At 38.9% G+C, this 21,944-nt stretch overlaps 1 protein-coding gene and 4 non-coding genes across 10 annotated transcripts in view; all 5 read left to right on the top strand.

The window, feature by feature from the left end:
- LOC138712568 (cubilin) overlaps positions 1-21,944 on the top strand; it is a 909,639-nt gene that overhangs the window by 128,495 nt on the left and 759,200 nt on the right. The gene's annotated exons all lie outside the window — the stretch shown is intronic.
- TRNAA-AGC (transfer RNA alanine (anticodon AGC)) lies at positions 2,457-2,529 on the top strand. Its single transcript has one exon. It is a non-coding gene; the product is annotated as a tRNA-Ala (tRNA).
- On the top strand, positions 3,017-3,089 carry TRNAA-AGC (transfer RNA alanine (anticodon AGC)). The gene has a single exon. It is a non-coding gene; the product is annotated as a tRNA-Ala (tRNA).
- TRNAA-AGC (transfer RNA alanine (anticodon AGC)) lies at positions 4,380-4,452 on the top strand. The gene has a single exon. It is a non-coding gene; the product is annotated as a tRNA-Ala (tRNA).
- On the top strand, positions 4,916-4,988 carry TRNAA-AGC (transfer RNA alanine (anticodon AGC)). Its single transcript has one exon. It is a non-coding gene; the product is annotated as a tRNA-Ala (tRNA).

Raw genomic sequence — 21,944 nt, 5'->3', positions numbered from 1 at the left:
ATGAAGAGAAAATTGAGAATGTGGAACATTTAAAGAAACTTATCATTGAAGCCTATGCTAAAATCACCCCGGAAATGCTACAAAATGTTCTATCGACATTCTCAATTTTATCTTCATATATCAAGCTCTTTATATAACCCCAAAAGAAAAAATCAAGGGGTTTTAAATCTGGAGACCTGTTCGGCCATTCTACTGGTCCACGCTGACCAATCCGATGTCCAGGGAACTGTTAGTTCAGTCTGCTGCAACATTTCTATGGCTTAACCCACCAGAATGAAGAATGATATCAATTCTTTCCTCTTTCGATAATGCCATCACGAAAATCAAGAAATTTGTAACAGGAAAGCTTCAAATAATCACAACAATGCGTTGAAACTGTCATAGGTTAACCAAACAGTAAAGCAGGAAAAGTTAATTACCAGAATTGCATAAAAATACCTTTCCTAAAGCCTGTACCATGTTACAAAATGTCTATAGATGCAGTAACTAATGTTTGTGTCATTGTGACAGTTATCTTTAAATAACTTGAAAACGATTACAGATATCTGAAAACGGATTGCATCATTGTTTTTCTCAGAAAATTTCACATGATTTTGAGTGCATATATGACCCCCTTTCTATTTAAAATTTCAAAGTTGCATTCAAAATGGCGGCTTTTGAGATAGAATCGAATGTGTCACTGGTGGAGCATTTAGTCTTACAAATACTGGTAACACCAATAGTAATCGAAATTCAAGCATAATATGGAAGATATTTATATGGTTCCAGACTTTTGATTCACTCTGTATTAAAAAAAATAGCTGTTAATATCAGTGAACGCGTTTGAGTATTCTTTTGTTTTTTTAAAAAAAGTTGGTTTGGATTTACATCTGTTAATATCAGTCAATGCGCTTCAGTATTGTTTTATTTTATTACATTGCTTGTTGCTATAGCAATTGGCAAACTGTTTACACATAGAGAAGTGTGGCACGCATTTTGAAAATTGTATTGTAGTTATTAAAAATGATTCCAGTTGTTGTTGAAGAAACATCAATGTCTGCTTGTGGGTTTTTACTGCTGCAGAAATAAAAAACAAACGATATGAACGTTCGCAGAAAATGTTAAAGGAATGGTGTGGTGTTAAGGAGACGATGTTTGTGAAACCTCTTTGTTAGCATATTTCTTTGGAAATAGTAAACTCAGCGTCTAGTTTGTGGTGTGAATATTCTATGATAAAGAAAACTCTTTTTATTGAGGATAATATTCACATATGAAATAATAATATTCATGTACGCTTAAATGTTGTAACTAATATTAATAAGTTAGATGTGATGATTGCAATTGTTTCTATAAATTTCAATTGTCGGCAGAAGAATGAATGAATGAGTGAATGAATGAATGAATGAATGAGTGAATGAGTGAATGAATGAATGAATGAATGAGTGAATGAATGAGTGAATGAATGAATGAATGAGTGAATGAATGAGTGAGTGAATGAATGAGTGAATGAATGAATGAATGAGTGAATGAATGAGTGAATGAATGAGTGAATGAGTGAATGAATGGATGAATGAATGAATGAGTGAATGAATGAGTGAATGAATGAATGGCTGAATGAATGAATGAATGAGTGAATGAATGAATGAGTGAATGAGTGAGTGAATGAATGAGTGAATGAGTGAGTGAATGAGTGAGTGAATGAATGAGTGAATGAATGAATGAATCTTGGCATTTGTTTTTACTTACCGTTCACACCTGTGGAGTAACGGTCAGCGCGTCTGGCCGCGAAACCAGGTGGCCCGGGTTCGAATCCCGGTCGGGGTAAGTTACCTGGTTGAGGTTTTTTCTGGGGTTTTCACTCAACTATCGGTGCTGGACTCCGGACTTATTTCACCTGCATTTCATTCAGACGCTAAATAACCTACATGTTGATACAGCGTCGTAAAATAACGCAATAGAAGAAAAATATATTTTTACTTACCTCCCGTTGCCTATAGAAATTAAAAAAGATTCTTTTTTACCACTTAATGCGACATTTACATTTGTCTACAATAGACAATAAGTGAATATTATAAAATAATATATTAGTGGAGATGTTATCCCATAACAACACTCCAAAAGAAAAATAACAATGTTTGGAATAGCTGTAGTAAAAATGAATGGAAGGTCAAGAGCATTGATCCTTTTAAGGTCCGGTTTCATAAATATGTTTATGTTAAAATCCAGCAAATGATAGTGGAAAACAGAGTGCAGAAGCTACATTTCTACGTCCAATGTTCCATGCATATCTTCCGTACTGGTAGTCACATCTCCTTCTGGTCAAAGTCTGAGGGCGTATCCCACGCAGTCTGGTGCTAATCTTGGAATGAAGTTTGTGCTGACAGCGACAGTGAGTGAAAGTGGGCAAACCAGAAGTATTACGTATTGGTATTAAAGGCTAGTTTAGAATTAGGTTTCGGGGACCCATGTAAGCAACTGGGGGCGTAGCTCAGATGGTAGAGCGCTCGCTTAGCATGTGAGAGGTACCGGGATCGATACCCGGCGCCTCCAAGTTTTTTTTAAATCCAAAGTATTTGGCGAGAATAATTATACACGCATTTATTTGACTTTCTTTTTGTAATATTTAGGATATGCACATAGAGTGTTAGTTGGGAGACCGGAGGAAAAAAAGACCTTTGGGGAGGCCGAGACTTAGATGGGTGGATAATGTTAAAATGGATTTGGGGAGGTGGGGACTTACGTACGCAACTGGGGGCGTAGCTCAGATGGTAGAGCGCTCGCTTAGCATGTGAGAGGTACCGGGATCGATACCCCGCGCCTCCAGCTCCAGGATTTTTTAAAATCCAAAGTATTTGGTGAGAATAATTATACATGCATTTATTTGACTTTCTTTTTGTAATATGTAATATGTAGGATATGCATATAGAGTGTTAGTTGGGAGACCGGAGGAAAAAAAGACCTTTGGGGAGGCCGAGACTTAGATGGGTGGATAATGTTAAAATGGATTTGAGGGACGTGGGGACTTATGTAAGCAACTGGGGGCGTAGCTCAAATGGTAGAGCGCTCGCTTAGCATGTGAGAGGTACCGGGATCGATACCCGGCGCCTCCAAGTTTTTTTTAAATCCAAAGTATTTGGCGAGAATAATTATACACGCATTTATTTGACTTTCTTTTTGTAATATTTAGGATATGCACATAGAGTGTTAGTTGGGAGACAGGAGGAAAAAAAGACCTTTGGGGAGGCCGAGACTTAGATGGGTGGATAATGTTAAAATGGATTTGAGGGAGGTGGGGACTTACGTAAGCAACTGGGGGCGTAGCTCAGATGGTAGAGAGGTAACGGGATCGATACCCGGCGCCTCCAAGTTTTTTTTAAATCCAAAGTATTTGGCGAGAATAATTATACACGCATTTATTTGACTTTCTTTTTGTAATATTTAGGATATGCACATAGAGTGTTAGTTGGGAGACCGGAGGAAAAAAAGACCTTTGGGGAGGCCGAGACTTAGATGGGTGGATAATGTTAAAATGGATTTGGGGGAGGTGGGGACTTACGTACGCAACTGGGGCGGAGCTCAGATGATAGAGCGCTCGCTTAGCATGTGAGAGGTACCGGGATCGATACCCCGCGCCTCCAGCTCCAGGATTTTTTTAAATCCAAAGTATTTGGTGAGAATAATTATACATGCATTTATTTGACTTTCTTTTTGTAATATGTAATATGTAGGATATGCATATAGAGTGTTAGTTGGGAGACCGGAGGAAAAAAAGACCTTTGGGGAGGCCGAGACTTAGATGGGTGGATAATGTTAAAATGGATTTGAGGGACGTGGGGACTTATGTAAGCAACTGGGGGCGTAGCTCAAATGGTAGAGCGCTCGATTAGCATGTGAGAGGTACTGGGATCGATACCCGGCGCCTCCAAGTTTTTTTTAAATCCAAAGTATTTGGCGAGAATAATTATACACGCATTTATTTGACTTTCTTTTTGTAATATGTAGGATATGCACATAGAGTGTTAGTTGGGAGACCGGAGGAAATAAAGACCTTTGGGGAGGCCGAGACTGAGATGGGTAGATAATGTTAAAATGGATTTGAGGGAGGTGGGGACTTACACAAGCAGCTGGGGGCGTAGCTCAGATGGTAGAGCGCTCGCTTAGCATGTGAGAGATACCGGCATCGATACCCGGCGCCTCCAAGATTTTTATAAATTCAAAGTATTTGGCGAGAATAATTATACACGCATTTATTTGACTTTCTTTTTGTAATATGTAGGATATGCACATAGAGTGTTAGTTGGGAGACCGGAGGAAATAAAGACCTTTGGGGAGGCCGAGACTGAGATGGGTAGATAATGTTAAAATGGATTTAAGAGACGTGGGGAGTTATGTAAGCAGCTGGGGGCGTAGCTCAGTTGGTAGAGCGCTCGCTTAGCGTGTGAGAGGTACCGGGATCGATACCCGGCGCTTCCAGGATTTTTTTAAGTTCAAAGTATTTGGCGAGAATAATTATACACGCATTTATTTGACTTTCTTTTTGTAATATTTAGGATATGCACATAGAGTGTTAGTTGGGAGACCGGAGGAAAAAAATACCTTTGGGGAGGCCGAGACTTAGAAGGGTGGATAATTTTAAAATGGATTTGAGGGAGGTGGGGACTTACGTAAGCAACTGGGGGCGTAGCTCAGATGGTAGAGCGCGCTTTTAGCATATGAGAGGTACTGGCATCGATACCCGGCGCCTCCAAGATTATTTAAAATTCAAAGTATTTGGCGAGAATAATTGTACACGCATTTATTTGACTTTCTTTTTGTAATATGTAGGATATGCACATAGAATGTTAGTTGGGATACCGGAGGAAAAAAAGACCTTTGGGGAGGCCGAGACTTAGATGGGTGGATAATGTGAGAGAGGTGGGGACTTATGTAAGCAATTGGGGGCGTAGCTCAGATGGTAGAGCGCTCGCTCAGCATGCGAGAGGTACCGGGATCGATACCCGGCGCCTCCAGGATTTTTTTAAATTCAAAGTATTTGGCGAGAATAATACACGCATTTCTTTGATTTTCTTTTTGTAATATGTAATATGTAGGATATGCATATAGAGTGTTAGTTGGGAGACCGGAGGAAAGAAAGACCTTTGGGGAGGCCGAGACTTAGATGGGTGGATTTGAGGGAGGTGGGATATGATGATAGAGACTGGATTAATCTTGTTCAGGATAGGGACCGATGGTGGGCTTATGTGAGAGCGGCAATGAACCTCCGGGTTCCTTAAAAGTAGTAAGTAAGTGAGTGAATGAGTAAGTAAGTAATTCGTAGACGATGAGATGAGATTTAAGTAATATTTCTTTGACTGCAAACTCAGTTTAAGTTCCAAATCTTAATTTCCCTTTAGTGGCCAAACTGAGAGGAGTCAATCGGGCATCGGAACTGGAATCCGATGTGACTTAGTGGATAAAGCGTTAGCACGTAGAGCTTAAAACCCGGGTTCGAGTCCCTGTGCCGGAGAGAAATTTTCTCCGCTCCATCCATCCTTCGTCATATGACAACGCGGAATTACTGCACGGAAATATCATATGTACTTCGGTACATCGCTATAAAATGATATGCGTAATTAATCACTTAGTGATTTAAGACGGCGCTCATTCCGTGGGATCCCGACCACTTAGTCACTCGTAATGAGTGCACCTCTGCACATAATGTGTTGGACATTGTGCCACTGTCACACATCTGTGACACAGTGCATGAGGGTTGGCCACTAAAGGGAAACTGAGAGGCGGAACTTAAACTGAGAGGATTCAATTCTGCATCGAAACTGGAATCCGGTGTGGCTTAGTGCAGCGTTTCTCAAACTTTTTTGAAGTGGGGACCACTTTTTTAAGTCAGAACAGTTCCACGGACCACCTTACTCTTGTTCCCTTCGAAAGCCATTTTATCATTTTTGTAGTATATTTTAATATCAATATACTTACATTTTAAAATAGTATTAATTGATTAAAATTATTTACATTAAGTTAATGTTATATTATTAACTAATTAAGCTAATGTTAATAGAAGAAAATTCATTTCTGTTTTTTTAATAATTCAAGGCTATTAGAGTTTGGATAATCTTTAACTTATTAACTAAAAAAAGATAAATAAATAAATATTGGTGCTAGAATTAATGAGATAGATGGGCCTGCCGATTCTTGCACAGTTTTCCTATACTTGGACGTATGCTGGTAAGCTTAAGTCGGAGATCGTCATATACATCGAGTCGATTTCGGTAGCCTACTTTGTTTTTATTAAAGTTAGTGATGAAAACCCTTTCTCACACAGATACGTAGAAGCAAACTGAATTATAATCTCTAAAGCACCATTGTATAGTTCACTATATTCTATTTCCACTTGTGATGCTGTCCACAAATTAACCATACCTTCCGCTTGGAATTTCATTTTAAGTCCGGTGTCATTCGAGAGTTCAATTAACTGTTGTCTTTCACTCAATGAAACTTTGTTAGTTTCAATATCGCAATGAAAGTGATCACGAACCCATGAAAATTCGTCATATTTACTTGCAAAATAAGTTTCAAATTGTGACCTCAGAATTGTACAGAGTGATTTATATAGAACTGACACATTTCTTTCATTAATTGTTTCAAAACGAATTGTGCCAGCGACAACTTATTATACCTAAAATGTAGAGGAATTTTGGGAGATTATTTACCTCTATAGCAAATGTTGTCCGGCGTTGTCAAATCCGGAGATCTCGGTGGTCACAGGTTCCTGGAAATTATTCGGTCGTCACATAACCGGATAAACGGAACCATCCTTCATCTGTGAACCATGTGATGGACAATATGGCAGTATTTTGCACAATGAACGTCTGAAACCAACAGCAGAATGTTCTGGAGTTTCGATTCTTTGTCACTAGATGCGCAGATGTTTGTTTTATTCCTATTGTTGGCAGCTGTTTTCGACATTTTGTGCCAACGTGAAAATGCAGTACACATTAAATCAACGACTCTTCCTTGTGAAGCAATACTGGATTACGAATTCAATTACAGCTACTCAAAGGGCATACCAGAGAGAATTTGGTGTTCGCAATCCTCCCAAAAGAAACACAATATTGGGACTGGTAAACAAATTGGAAAAAACTGGATCTCTGGCTTCCCACGGTTGTTGTTGACGTAAGAGCACGACTGGAGCAGTCACCCAAAAAATCATTAAGACGTTTGTCGCAGGAGACAGGGTACACCTACTCAATGTGTCAGAGAGCCTAAAGCCATATAGGGTTACGTTTGTTCATCAGCTACAGGAACCAGATTATTAAGGATAAAAGATTGAATTATTGTCGTTGGTTTCAGACGTTCATTGTGCAGAATCCTGCCATATTGTCCATCACATGGTTCACAGATGAAGCATGGTTTCATTTATCCGGTTATGTGACGACCGAATAATTTCCAGGAACCTGTGGCCACCGAGATCTCCGGATTTGACAACGCCGGACAACATTTGCTATAGAGGTAAATTATCTCCCAAAATTCCTCTACATTTTAGGTATAATAAGTTGTCGCTAGCACAATTCGTTTTGAAACAATTAATGAAAGAAATGAGTCAGTTCTATATAAATCAGTCTGTATTATTGGTGTACGACGTACAGTACGTGACCATTTCAATGTGCAGACTGGGTGTCGGCAAAACTATTAAGAAAGTGAGAAATATATGAAAAGGTTCGGTCCTCTGTTATGAATTTGGTGGTCCCTGGCTGGGTTACAGGGACGGCGACAGATGTACAGGGAAAAGATGGCGAGAAACATCACGTTCATAGTGCTTTAAATCCCTCTTTTGTTGTTGAGAGTAGAGTGGGAAGTCATTAGGCGAATAGGGTAATAAATTTCATAAAATGTCAGTACTGAGAGAAAAAGTGAAAGGCGATTACCATGTGTCATTTCCAAACTCTGAGATTTTCAGCTATTGAGTGATAAGGAATTCGTTTGAATTTTATTTTTTCTTCTGCCTTTTTTGAATGACCACAAGGGCAGACCTCGAGGACCGCAGGTGGTCCGGGGACCATAGTTTGAGAAACGCTGGCTTAGTGGATAAAGCGGCAGCATGTAGAGGTAAAAACCCGGGTTCGAGTCCCGGTACCGGAGAGAATTTTTCTCTGCTCCACACATCCTTCATTTATACTAATAATAAATCTGTAGCCGAAATTTTTCTGGTAATTTTCGATTTTCCAAAAATAATTGGTCCTGACATATATAATTAACCGCCCTGAAACCGAAAATCGCTTTTTTGAAATTTTTGTTTGTATGTCTGTCTGTCTGTCTGTTTGTCTGTCTGTCTGTCTGTCTGGATGTTTGTTACCTTTTCACGCGATATATGAAAATTTGAATATAAATTAAGTTAGTTGTAACTTAGAATTTACGCTATACGGCATTCAAAATATTTTATTTTAAAGGGTGGTTATAAGGGGGCTTGAATTAAATAAATCGAAATATCTCCCTTATTATTAATTTTCATGAAAAATATTACATAACAAAAGTTTCTTTAAAAATAATTTCCGATAAGTTTTATTCCTTGAAAAATTTTGATAGGACTGATATTTAATGAGATAAATGAGTTTCAAAATTACAATAACAACGCCATCTAAGGCGGTGTAATGAAATAAAAAACAAATGACTTCATCTATAAGGAGTTTTGGACAACAACAATCGAAAGCTATGAAACATAGCCTACAGAGATTGTTTCTGTGTTTGTATGAAGTAAAATCAGAAGCTAAATTAACCGATTTGTATAATTAATTATTAATTCACCATTGGGAAGTGTAATTTCTCTAGATGGACATAATGCTATAATGTTATTACAGTAACTTCTGAGTGAATCGAGGACAGGTAAGATTAAAATAGCTTCTTATGCACAGAAAACTTGATAGGTTATTCTATATATTCATTTCCTGCATTTCTGAAAATAATGTTATGAACATATTCATTTTTATCTCGGAGAATTAACGAACAACGAGAATGTATTGATTTAGTATGCAGTAATAGTACGTTAGCTTAGCAATCCATTATTTTATAATTCAAATTTTAACTATGCTCAATTGAATCGTGTTAAAATACATAAAATATATATGCAGTATATGCAATGCAAAAAAAAAAAAAAAGGGTAATGAGCCAAGCAGATTATGTTGCGCTATTGTAAAAGCTGTTCGTCCTGAGATTCAAGAGCTCCCACAACAAATTAAAAACTTTCTAATTCGAGTACATCCGTTATCAACACACTTTTTACATAATATAATATAATATAATATAATATAATATAATATAATATAATATAATATAATATAAACATAATAAATCTGTAGCCAAAATTTTTCTGTTAATTTACGCTTTTCCAAAAATAATTGGTAGTAACAATTAAGAAACATGTTAAAGGAATTGTCATTGCACCAAATGAGTGGTCTCTGGATCAAAATGATCGCATTTTAATATTTTAAATACAATTTAAATTAAGTAACGTATTAAACGATTTATCCTTCAATCAAACACGAATGTTCCCTGGATCAAATGTCTTATTTTAATTATGTAATTACTTTATATTTATTTCTAACGGGTGCAGCGGAGCGCACGGGTACGGCTAGTACAGTAATATGTATGATTATTGTTGGTTTTTAAAGTGTTCACGTGCTCCTGTGCTGATATAGAGGAACCGACGCTGACTAGAATTCAATTATTTATTTTCAAATAATACAAGATGATAGTTTACAAATACGGAACTATATTTTCCCGCGTCATGTGAGTGTTTCGACTGGGAGCCAATCACGGGTATGACAGCAACGTGCTTGTGTTTACATTAGGATTTTTCTTACAGCGAAACCAGTATATATATTGTGGAAAATAAGACTGATGGCGAAGTGCATCAACATCGGTTAAAAACGCAGTAATCATAGATTACGAAACGACGGTTAAACAGTAACCGTGGTTAAAATGTAATTTCTGTGCACCATTCATAATCACCGATTACTTAAACATAGTTAGCTGACACTTCATTTAACCAGAGCAAAGTCTATGATGGTACACTGTTTCTACAAAATGACTAAAGGAAAGCATTCATACCACAGCAAAGATAATAGTCAACATCTAAAAACGACTGCGCTCACTCCGTTCTACATCGAAGTGAACAGGTCCTACATTTTCGCGTTGCATTTGTTTGCCTTTGGGCGCTGTTATATTTGCGAGTTGCATTTCTTTGTTTTTCATTGCTGTTAGGTTAAAATCGTACAAAATAGAAAATTGAATGCAAAAATGATTATATCCCAATGTGAGGTTAAGTATCGATAGACTTACTTAATAGATTTAAATATATTATATAATAAAGAAGGAATATCCATAAAGGAAAAGGATGCAGAAGATTAGTAGAAATGTGTGTACGACCCAAGATCCCATTTACACCAGGTTACTGTTCATTATCCTAAGATCTATCCATAACCTCTCTTTGTTCAGCCAGTGACAGAGAAAGAGATATTCAAGTATTCCCTCTTAAAATACAGAAAATAACAGTTACATAGAATCTTAACATAAGGAACTGATCAATAGAAGAAATATGACTGTTTTTGAGTTATTGCAAGTGAGCCATTTGTAGATTTTGATAAACAAAATCCCTCCTGAAATTTTCTGTCACCTAATTCCTCGTAAAGATTCTCTCTTTCCACTAAAGAAACTTCACGCCCACGCTCTATCCAAGTAATTCAAGTACTGTACAATAATAATCGTCTTCGAAGTAAACATCTGTGGCTCTGGCCGCCATTTTGCTTTACTTGCTCTACTAATCACTGGTTATCTCCTTTAACCGCTCGAAAATGGCCGGTTATAGATTACTGTGGTTAACCTCCTATTTAAGTCGTAACCGAGGTCGATCCACTGTAAAAATGCTTAACCAGAGGTTAGATGACAATTTTAACTGGTGGTTACACTAACCGACGTTGATGCACGTGGGCATGAATAAGAATGTAGGTAAAGAGACACGCTGCCCGTGAACTGCCTAGCCCGGCGCGGCACGTTTGGAAAATAAACGGCGAAACCGTTTAGCAGCGTAGTAAATCAAGAGGCAGCGGCAGTCAGTCATTGTAGTGGCGACACCCACAGCCCTGCTCGCCTGATCGATGCCGCGCGCTCACACGGGCCAATCAGTTTACTGCTATGCTGCACCGTGTCCTGCTGCATATCCCGCTACGGCACTTTCTCCAAGGGCACGGCCAGACGAGCTGTAATACTTCCAAGTGGCGTTTGTATGCTGTATGACAGTATGAAGCGAACTAGGAAACTTTTCTCGCCGGAAAGAGAGAGAGAATTGGGAGGACAAATTTAAAAGGTACGCAAAACGCGTCCTTGCAAGGGGTTGGGGGCTGTACAAAACTAAATATGTGAGCTCCAAGCCTGTTGGCCACTAGTCTCACTCCGGGTTACGCTGCTCCACTGAAGGAGCTCTAGAAAATTTTGAAGGGGAAAACCGAAAATGGACGTAACCTCTTAGGTACCACATACGCGAGGGGGACTGAGATTTGATCAAGTGATCACGGAACGGGGCGAGGAGGAGATGGCTGGTGTTTGCCGTTAGGATGGCAAGACGCTGTCATCTGTTGTTCGATGACAAGGCATGTGAAGGCCGTCGGAAGAAGCGCCGTGAAATCTAAATCTGCAATTTGAGAGGTCCCTGTCCTTTCAAATTGCGACTAATTGAGTGACCTCGTACATTTAATAGACAATTTATAGGTTCTGAACTACGGAAACTTTTCCAACGTGCACAGGAACTTAAACATCTGCAACATAATACAGTTTCCATTTTCAGGATAATGCAATAAAACCTCTTGTCCAGCGCTGTGGAGTAACAATTAATACGTCTGACCGTCAAACTATCCGGCCCGGGTTCATATCTCAATTGGGACAAGTAACCTGGTTGAGTTTACCGTTGTGGCTGAGGGGTTAGCGAGTCTAACTCCGAACCCGGGTTCGATTCCCGGTCAGGACGAGTTGCCTGGGTGTGGTTTTTTTCCGGGTTTTTCCCTCACTCCTATGGATGAATATCAGGTAACTTTATCAGGCGATTGGAACCGCACTGATCTTCGCCACTTCCTTTCCTCCCCCATCATTCCGTTTCTGGTTTTTCAGATCACTCTACCGGCGGCCTTCCGAAGCTGCTGAATCTCTCGACCGGCGTCCGTGGAATGTAGTTCAGCGACGTTTGATGGCTTCTGCAATGGCACTCGAGCCGGACCTACTCGGAGAGGATTTTCGCCTCGGACCGACAGGGGGGGGGGCTTAGGGAAATTTGCTGAAGCAGGAATAGTAGGCCTACATGGATTCTGTCGGCTGTAGGGACCTGTCGTTAAGAGAGTCATGTGATTAGGGCGGTGCGCGTTGGGATCTGTGCCATGCAACTCATTCCATATCGAGGGTTAGCGCAATAGATCTCAATACATCGCAGTGCTGGGCCATCCGTGCTCCCTTCAGTTAAATTCCATTCCATTCTAATTCCAACCTGGTTGAGGTTTTTTGAAGGTTTTCCCTCAACCCATTAAGAGCAAACGCTGGATAACTTTCGGCACTGAGCTGAACCCTGGACTCATCTCGCTAGTATTGTCATATTCATCTCACTCAGATGCTATATAACTACAGCAATTGATAAATCGTCGTAAGATAACCAATTAAAAGTAATAAAACCTCTTGTGTCAGAAGGCGAAAGGAAGAAGCGCCAGAAAATGAATTTTTAGGTTATGGTTGTTTCATATAATATAGGGCAATCATGTCAACTGATGCCCATAGGCGCAAGCGCGCGCTTTAGAGCTCAGGAGAGCCTGAGCGCTTTACAACGGAAAGGAAAGAGACAGACGAAAGCGGTAGAATATGCCGCTTGGTCGAGCTATCTACAGGGATGGCCAGCACTGATTCAATGGATAATGGGAAGAGGACTTATTAGAACTGTATTCATGTTAATTTTTATATTTGTTAGAGAAGTATAAGTGCATTATAGTAATGTATGTTTCAATTTTAATGCTAAAGATTTTCCCTACGCTACCTGGTTTACAGTTAGAAAAAAACAGTACCATTGTGCTTTTCAGTAAGGAATTTTCGAGAGTGGAATATTATCGGAATTTTTAGTATGAGTTTTTATCATCATCATCATCATCATTATCGTCATCATCATCAAGGTTTGGGCCATTTGGTCAGAGCAATTGATCTTCCCATCTATTATAAGGTATACCTACATACAAAATAATATTAATATAAACTACAACCGATTAATTTTAATCGACTAGTTTATTCGATTACATATTTTTGATCGATTAATCTTACGACAGAAATTGATCCATTAATCGATTAGATTAGTCGATTAAATCCTATAACACTAATATGTACGTATTCAATTCTTAAGATACAGAATGCATCGCATAATACATCTGCATTCACCTGAATATACATACAGCTCGTCCAGACAGCAGAAATCTAAATTCCTTGACATTTCGACGTCCAGGGCAGAATCAAAATTATGACTGGACCAAAAGTTCTTTTCCTGGACTGTCCAAGCGAAACTGGACGTATTCTATGACGTTTCATCAACTGCTATGGTTATCTAGCGTCTGAGTGAGATGAAGGTGATAATTAGACTTCGTGGAATTGCCACGAGAATCGTAAGGTTTACTGCGCACGCGGTATAGACTGTATGAGAAGGGGACGTGCAAAGGATGGAGTATGCCTCTAAAGTAAACACTGAGCAGTATACTGCGGTTACAATAAAACCTGTATCCTACATTCAAGAAATATAATGAATGATTATTGAAGTAGGAAATATCTAAACATGTAAATACACAATTATTTTGTAGTGAGATATATTAACTCTTAAAATTTAATATAAGATACTCACATCATCCTTGAATATGTCCATTGCAGTGAAGAGTTACGTACATTTTGAGCGACTGCAAAGTAACCTCCTCCGATGGTCACTTAAACAGTTTTTATTTTGGGAAAATGTACGTTCAACATCACACGATGTAATACGTACATATTTGAAGAACGGAAAGTCACTACTCCTTAGTACATCAACTTCAGATGTCTTGTCGTGATCTGATGGTACACCATTTATAATACGAAGTTGTGAATAGGCAGAATTTTTACCAACAATGTTTCTCAACTTACATTTCACTTTTTCTGAAATTAATGAATTGTTATTTTGGATAACGGTTTGTGATACTTATCCATTATATTAAGGGCTTCTGAGAGTTGTAGTTTAGACGATTCTAACAGGATGATGCTTTTGGACACGATTTTAAAATTAGAATCAATGAACAGAATATCTTCCAATAGCTGTTCAGAAGGCAATGATTTTACAGGTGCAACAGCGGAACTGTCTGTGCTATCCAATGCATCAATTACCTCCATTATTTTGCCGTAATGTTCTGCATAATAATTAACAGCATCCAACCACGTTCTCCAACGGGTCAAGACTGGCTGCGGGGGTAAGGGTATTCCAGGGGCAATAATTTGGAACAGCAACACTCTCATTGTAGTATGTTTGATTGAATTCTTGTCTGCACTGAACAAATGTTAAGCTTTGACTATTCCAACCACAGTAATGCAAAAACAAGTGCTTACATAGATATACATTAGCTGTAGCTGCTCTATCTATTTGAACCGGTCACAACTCTTAACATGAACTGCTTATACTACGAGACCGGGAGGTCTCTCACCTCCTCTATACTACCGTACATCGGCAACCTGATTGCTTGCTGCGTGTGGCAATTCAACGAAGTCTAGTGATAATGTTAGCCAGATGAGCCCGAAGTCCAGCACCGAAAGTTACCCATCAATTGCTTTTAATGGGTTGAGGGAAAACTCCGGATAAAACCTCAATCAGGTAAATCGTCCCAACCAGGATTCGAACCCGGGTCCGCTCGTTACACGGTCAGACGTGCTAACCGTTCTCCACAGCGGTGGACCTACTCGTGTGATCGTGTTTCGCTCCGCTTAATGGTGAACTGTCTGAGCACTACAGATAAAAGTTCTGTACGAATCTCTCTGATTGATAAAATAGATGGTATACTAACACTCTTCTGTATGTTGAGAATCTGAGTGTGTTGGACGTGAGAGGAGTCGAAGGGAGTTATAAAGTCAGCGCAGTCCAGTGTGGAGAGGAGGCGCCGAAGCAATGTAAAAGTAAAAATTGTTGGGCAGCGTAAGGGAACATCTGAAAGTCAAATTACGCCCCACGTGTTATAACCAAAGAAGGAAACGAAGTGCCGGTGCTGATATATTAGGGGCGTTCTATCTCTATTTTAAATTCAAACCATTTAAACCAGAGTTCTATTTCCCTACGAGAATTAGGCCATCTCGCCTGTTTCGACCCGGAATTTATCTGAGACAGTGAATAACTGGAGTCCGCCTCTCCACTCCCCTTGGGTAGGGGGTCATCGCAGCTCTCTGCCCTTACACAAAAACAAGGAAGCATGGAGCTGTGTAAAGGAGACGGGCAGGGGACGGACTGAGGCGATAAGGTGGATTCAGACACAGTGCACACGTGCAGGAATTATCGAGGCTCGTTTCTATTATTTCATCATCATCATCATCCTCATCATCCTCATCATCATCATCCTCATCAACCTCATCATCATCATCCTCATCAACCTCCTCCTCATCATCATCCTCATCATCCTCATCAACCTCCTCCTCCTCATCATCATCCTCAACATCATCATCTTCCTCATCATCATCCTCCTCATCATCATCATCCTCCTCATCATCATCCTCATCAACCTCCTCCTCCTCACCGTCATCCTCACCGTCATCATTCTCATCATCATCATCATCCTCATCACCATCAATCTCCTCCTCCTCATCATCATCCTCATCAACCTCCTCCTCATCATCCTCATCATCATTCTCATCAACCTCCTCCTCATCATCATCCTCATCAACCTCCTCCTCCTCATCATCATCATCCTCATCAACCTCCTCCTCATCATCCTCATCATCATTCTCATCAACCTCCTCCTCATCATCACCCTCATCAACCTCCTCCTCATCATCATCCTCAGCCTCATCAACCTCCTCCTCCTCATCATCTTCCTCATCATCCTCATCATCATCAACCTCCTCCTCATCATCCTCATCAACCTCCTCCTCCTCATCATCATCATCCTCATCAACCTCCTCCTCATCATCATCATCATCCTCATCATCATTCTCATCAACCTCCTCCTCATCATCATCATCATCCTCATCATCATTCTCATCAACCTCCTCCTCATCATCATCCTCATCCTCATCAACCTCCTCCTCATCATCTTCCTCATCAACCTCCTCATCATCATCATCCTCATCATCATCCTCATCAACCTCCTCCTCATCATCATCCTCATCATCGTCATCATCATCCTCATCATCATCATCCTCATCATCATCATCCTCATCATCATCCTCATCATCATCATCCTCATCATCATCCTCATCATCCTCATCATCATCATCATCGTCATCATCCTCCTCATCATCATCATCATCATCAAAAATAAATTTCCGGATTGTAGCTGTGCTCAGCGAATAGGAGTGATCAAGAATGGACACGAGCGAATTTCTCTGGTCTGTTTTTCTGTGCGTATTCGCTCCGTTAACGTATAATTGCACTTTAAAACGCTAGAGGTCAGTGTAATCGAGCACCCGCGAACGGTGGAGAAAGCAATCCTGACTCACTGGCAAGTCTACTGAAAAGTATTTCTGCTGTCGACTGCTGGTGCGATATCAGTAGGGACCGGAGTTTTATGTAATATCAAGGTGTGAAATATGTACATATTTATGTAAGAAAATAAGCTGCATATGTACTAAAATATGTAAAATCATGAAAATATTTAATATCAATGTCTGGCAGGTATAGGATAGGCAAGACTCTCCAGTTGTGATTTTATAGAGCACCCGACTTTTTCACCGCACACTTCTCATCCTCATCCTCATCATCATCCTCATGAGGAGGTTGATGAGGATGATGATGATGATGAGGAGGAGGTTGATGAGGATGATGATGATGAGGATGATGATGATGATCCATGATTTTATTTTTGTCGTTAGGGTTGAAGATACAGGGGCCATTTTAGTTAGTTAAAAGCAGTTTATACTGTAAGTACTAAAACTAGAGAACTGAGTGAAATGAATGACACAACAGTACAGCAAGCACTGTTTCACTTTACTGGATTAGGAGAAAATAAGAGGAGATGCACATGCATTTTAGCTGCTCCCTGTAAGAAACAAAGTACCGTCTACTGCGTGTTCAGTTCAAAATGTGTCATGGCTCGCTGTATGCCGTCATGTGGCTAGCCGATGAGCCTAGAGAATTCAATCTTCCTACACTTCCGCAGAGGTGTATAACTATGACGCAGAAAAGTTGCCTAGCAAATACGGCGTTCATTCTGAAGAGTACGTACCGATACGTACGGTAACGCCGGTAGTGGCAGGAATGTGAACTGTTTGGAAATACGTACTGTCGGGATATGGGGAGAGGGTTAAGACGATTGCTTACGTATTTGTTGACATTAACTTCGACGGTCTACATGGACACGGAGCATTTGATTTGTGTTGTGGAATGTTACCGTACGCAACCGATGATAACAAATACCCTGCGTACGACTTGCCGGCGCAAAACACAGTTCGAAAGAGGTTATGGTAGCACACAGACCGTACAGACCGCCATCTGTTGCTACGACGTTCAAGTTATACCGTACACGTTCTCAAGTTTAGATTGAAAAACGTCTTAAATAATAGGCAACTTCTCTGACATATAAGCTGAAATTCGCTTCAAATCGGTGACCCAATAACAGTGACGTCATGACACACTTTGAAATGAACACCCAGTTTAACCTCAAACTATAGGCATTTACAAACTGTTGTTTGCAAAGTGACATTCCTGTCTCATTCAGAAGGGTAGGATTATTCCAGCCGAGAACCATACTTTCTAATTACTTCGAAAATCCCATTTCCGTATAGGTCTACTAAATTTAAAGTAAAGAGGTCAAGCAATAACCTGAAAAGCTATTTTATTTTAATCTTTCAACATCTTTCCAGTTTGTTCCTATACAGCTTCTTTTCAAAAGTCGGCTACTTCATTGCTGCTCATGCCAGACTTGACACAGGAAGGATTAGGAAGAGGGTGGGTAACGTTGCAAACTGCATGGGAACGGCTTGTTAGACGTGTGCAGAACAATTATAGTTCGAGACAAATCATGTCGTCCTTATCCCACTCCACCGCATGAAGGCAACGCTACTTCCTGAGTGATTTTTATAATACAAGGTAGTTGTATGAGAAAGGTTGCCTTTTGTTCACTCATATTTACAGTGGGTGGTATGGGGTAAGTGCCTCTATTACTTCCTGGAACTAAGGAAGTTACGTTTCGTCTCGAAATATATCCTTTCTTGGGTAGGTAAAAAGGCTTTTTAAATCTGTGTACTTCAAATAATAAACTTCTCCAGCAGAAGTTTCTTTTCCTTTTAGAGAAGTAAAAATGAAAAAAACGTTTAAATATGTAGATTTATGTAATACCAAGCCATAATATGTAATGTGGGGTAAATATGTAAAAATATGTAGTATGAAATTTTAATATATTAATGGTAATTACAAGATTGGCAAAGATTTGTTATTTATATTTATAATATATAATTACATAAAAATCCGGTCCCTAGTCATGGGCAAGCAGATGGTGCGTTGCTCCACAAGGTCGTCTGTGATGATGGTTGCCCTCCCACTGCGCTCCTCGTCATGCACATTTTGGCGTCCTGCAGCAGCACCGCACCATCTGCTTGCTCACGACGTTATTATTATTATTATTATTATTATTATTATTATTATTATTATTATTATTATTATTATTATTATTACAACTACGGACTCGGCTAAATTAGAAAATATACAAAGAAAATTTATATCCTTATGTTCATTCAGATTTCTGCCCATTAATTCCGGGTACAGTTATGAGAGAAAATGTGAATATTTTAATTGTCAAAATCTATATGCTAGACGCCATGAGCTAGATTATCTGTTCTTTTGTAAAGTCCTCAAAGGTGATATATCCTGTGACTCTTTCTTAAACAATATTACCTTACATATTCCAACAAAAGATATGAGAGCCCACAAACTTTTCTATATTAGAAATTCGAAATTTCTTTCACCAGTCTCCAGATGCATTAAAAATGCCAACATGCATGGCAGCGAATTCGATCCCTTCAATGTATAGACTTAGTTCGCTCTTGGCAACGATTTATCATTTATGTATTCTTTCAGGCATTATACTCAATTATCATTGTCTCATAGTATTCTTAGTTATCCATTCATCGTCATTATTGTAATTAATTGTAATTATATTTATGTGTAATAATTATTTTTGTTTTATGTTTTTGTTATATTTGTGCTGAACTGTAATTGGCCACTGGCTGTTGTACAGCACATTAAATAAATATAAATAAATAAATAAAATAAATAAATAAAATTATTATTATTATTAAAAGTCATCTTATAGATTAAAATATATTCACTGTGGATGGTGGTGGCAGGAATCACTGTAATGATGTCGGTATAAACATAATAAAACTAGGGATAATCTTTACAACTAAAACGTGACAACACCGCATGACATTACAAGTATTGATGCGTGCAAGCAAGATATATCCAAGACAAAGCCTGCCGCTTGGGTATTAATTCAATGACTTTTTGATTAGTTATTTTACGACGCTTTATCAACTGCTATGGTTATCTAGCGTCTGAATGTGATGAAGCAAGAATGAAGTTGATACTGCCAGAGAAATGAGTCCAGGATCTAGCGCCGAAAGTTACCCAGCATTTTTTCTTAATGGGTTGAGGGAAAAACTCAACTAGGTAACTTGTCTCAACCAGGATTTTAATCCGAGCCCGCTAGTTTCACGGTCAGACGTGCTAACTGTTACTCCACAGCATGGATAAATATATAATAGGATGCGAAACTGCGGTCAGCACCATCTGGAGGCAGGGGGCTGAAATAAGATGATCAGCGCCCAACGTCGTAGATGGTGAACATTAGAACTATGTGTTGGCTACATTACCCAGAGTTCTCTATTTATCCATTCGAGATATTGCTCGAGGAGACAAAATAGCAGACAGAGACTTGTTAATAAGTGAACATAAAGTGATACTACGTGTGTGTATAAAGAGTGATGTTTATGGACGTTGTAAAAATAGTGTTGTTGAATGTATTGTAAAGTAATACTAATATAATAAATTGAACTATCTATACTGTTTTCGTTGTAAGAAAAATCCTAATGTAAACACAAGCACGTGGCTGTCATAACCGTGATTGGCTCCCAGTCGAAACACCCACACGATGCAGGAAAATATAGTCCGTATTTGGAAACCATAATCTTGTATTATTTGAAAATAAAAAAAATGAATTCTAGTTGTTAAATACAATGAAACATATAACTTCAGTCATATGTAAAACGATATTTAAAAGAAAAGCTACTTTTATATTTTGTTATGTACTATGAACGCGGATGAATACAAACAGTAATACCAAGGTAGTCTGTTCTTGTAACAAGCTGGCGTCACGTAAGCACGTGGTACTGAAGTATGGCTTCTGCATCCTCGGTGTGTTTGGTTATTAAACATAAGAGTAGAAACCCTCTCAAAAGCGGAGAAAAACAAATAGTCTTAAATGTATATAATAAGTTATGTGAGTTTTAATTACAGTAATTATAAAGTAAATGTTTCCTAAGCAAACGAATGCATTGTAGTGAGGTTAGGCCTACTTGACGAGTAACGGGAAATGTTTAACATGAAACAGAATGTACAACAGTGGGCGGGAACACGTACTGAGAATCTATGGCGCCAAACAGCGGCCAATGAAGCCTCACTTCAGTCACGTGCTATTGTTTATATTAGGATTATTCTTACAGCGAAAAGATTATAAGTAGTTCTTGACGCTACCAATAATTCTGTTGATGATATTAATGCAGTTGCTTGACGATAACTGCCATGGTATTTACGATGATAACGATGATGATGAAGCATCAGTGCTTTCAGAACACTGCGTTGTGAAACGGGCATTCGAGTATTAGCTGTAAGATGTGCATCAGAGATCTCAAGACTTGGCAAGTCGCTGTATTCAGCCATAAATTTGCCGGCATCATTTCCACGCCGGGTCCCTGAGTAACTATGTAGTCATAAGCTATGGTTTAATAGTCGATCAGTGTTAAAGCAGCTACGTACCTCGTAAACTTCCATAGGGCTCTGCGTACACATTGCTGACGATATCTATTTACGCCGTGTTCAGAAACCATCGAGAAAACCACTTCCACGACACGAATTATGAAATCTTCAGAGTCACGAAGCTTGAGTTGTTGAGGTTGCTACGAACACTAGACTGTGCAGGTACTATTTCGCATTGTCTGTAATGAGGCGATAGTAGCGATCCTAGTGGTTAGCAACTATCTATGGATGCATATTTATTACATACTAGCCGTACCCGTGCGCTCCGCTGCACCTGTTAGAAATAAATATAAAGTAATTACATAATTCAAATAGGACGTTTGATCAAGGGAACATTGGTGTTTGATAGAAGGATAAATCGTTTAATATGTTACTTAATTTAAATTGTATTTAAATAATTAAAATGCGGTCATTTTGGTCCAGAGAGCAATCATTTGGTGCAATGGCAATTCCTTTAACATGTTTCTTGATTGTTATTACATGCAACCATAGTTTAATGCGGATTGACGTATCATTTAGTTTATATTACTTGCTATATGTTTCAGAAGTTACTGTAATGACATTGTAGAATTATGTCCATCTAGAGAAACTACACTTTCCAATGGTGAAATAATAATTAAACAATTAATTAGCTTCCGATATTACTTCATACAAACACAGAAACATTATCTTAGGCTATGTTTAATAGCTTTCGATTGTTGTTGCCCAA

This window comes from Periplaneta americana, chromosome 13 (assembly GCF_040183065.1).
Source record: "Periplaneta americana isolate PAMFEO1 chromosome 13, P.americana_PAMFEO1_priV1, whole genome shotgun sequence".
Taxonomy (NCBI): Eukaryota; Metazoa; Arthropoda; class Insecta; order Blattodea; family Blattidae; genus Periplaneta; species Periplaneta americana.
This window is presented reverse-complemented; position numbering and strand designations above follow the sequence as displayed.